Here is a 1,557-nt window from a genome sequence, read left to right as displayed (position 1 = left end):
TGTGTTTGCTGACCCATTCTTCCTGCCTTAACCATATCGATCCACCGTTGTATGAACTCGACCGGTGAGTGCAGATATTGTAAAACACCCTTCACCTGACAAGCCCTCACCACAACGTTGTTGCTTTCAGACCCTATCCACACCACTAGTTAGACGATTGTTAGAAAACAGGGGAACGCTGACAGCGATCAGGGAAGTGTGATCATCGAAAGTGAGGCATCACTTAATAAAAACCACGGTTTGTGCTCTTCAATAAAATACTTGCTGCGTTGGTGTTCCTGGTGCGTTTGCTCCAATCTCAAGCAGTAATGATGTGTTTGTGTATTGGGGCAAGAAGCTGAACAATGAAATTGGGCAAGAAAAAGTGAGACCGAGAGACTGAGTGAGTAGTTAAAAGGACGTTGCTTGATGAATGGGAGTGTGAGTGCGAAGCTGTGAGCAACCTCTGGTGGCTGCAAAAGCCTACTGCACCTGGTATTCCCAGGCAGTCTCCCATCCAAGTACTAACCAGGCCTGAGTCTGCTTAGTTTCCGAGATCAGACGAGATCGGGCGTTTTCAGACTAGTATGGCCGTAGGCACAGACTGCTTCCATTTCTGCTTCCTTAAAGGCGCACACTGCTGCATTTACAACAACATTTTGCCATTCAATCATACTGCACAAAAACATTTCTTTTTCCTTTGCCTTTCTATTCTCCCATCTCCATCTTCAGTTCCTCTACTTCACCCTAGACACACACACACGTTTATTACACAACAGGATCAACTCTTTCACACTCACTCCACTCCATTTCATTACATGCCCATCCAAACTGCTTCACAAATAAACTCCTTTCCAAATTATAACCACAGCAACAGACACACACCACAACGCTGTTTAGCCCCTACAACCTCTGCCTCCATTCAAACATCATGGCTCAGCTCTTGCCCAACTTCATATACAAGCCTCTGGCCCTTGGTACCTTTGCTTCACAAACATTTATCTCCCTCACATTTCAATAGAACAACTCATCCAGCATCCACTGCGCTTTGTCAGAAAATGATGGCTAAAATCCACCTTCTACTCCAGTCCTCTACTTAAAAAGGACAGCAATCTGTTCGCTTTCTGGATTATTTTCTGTACGTGTCCGTGACACTTTAAAGTTGTGTGCACCTTAAACCCCAAGTCTCCTTGGACATGCACTTCATACCATCCAGAAAAATACCTTGATCTGTCCCTTCTTGATCCAAAAATGGATAGCCTCACTATTGCTTTCATTCAAATGCTTTTGCCACAGTTTTGCTTATTGACTTAAAATTGCAAGGGGATATTGATAGATTATGCTGTCATTTACACTGTCTACAATGCAGCCTAACTATGTGTCATCCACAAATTAGGATAAGACTTCCTGTGCCATTATCCATTCCCTTAACAAATAACATCAATAATTGAGGCCCTAACACAAGTCCTTGTGAGACACAACTGGTTCCATCCTGCCAATTGACTACCTACCCATTCTCTCTACTTTCTGTCGCCTGCCACTCAAACAATCTCCGAGCCCTGTCAGGAATTTGCCCTC

General features: G+C 44.1%; 1 non-coding gene across 1 annotated transcript; it reads right to left on the bottom strand.

Annotated features, from left to right (window-relative positions):
- Positions 1-459: 459 nt before the first annotated feature.
- LOC140491679 (5S ribosomal RNA) lies at positions 460-578 on the bottom strand. The gene has a single exon (XR_011963360.1). It is a non-coding gene; the product is annotated as a 5S ribosomal RNA (ribosomal RNA).
- Between the last annotated feature and the right edge of the window lie 979 nt (positions 579-1,557).

This window comes from Chiloscyllium punctatum, chromosome 19, assembly GCF_047496795.1.
Source record: "Chiloscyllium punctatum isolate Juve2018m chromosome 19, sChiPun1.3, whole genome shotgun sequence".
In the NCBI taxonomy this organism is placed as follows: domain Eukaryota; kingdom Metazoa; phylum Chordata; class Chondrichthyes; order Orectolobiformes; family Hemiscylliidae; genus Chiloscyllium; species Chiloscyllium punctatum.
Note: the sequence above shows the minus strand (reverse complement) of the source record. Positions and strands in the feature narration are given on the sequence as shown.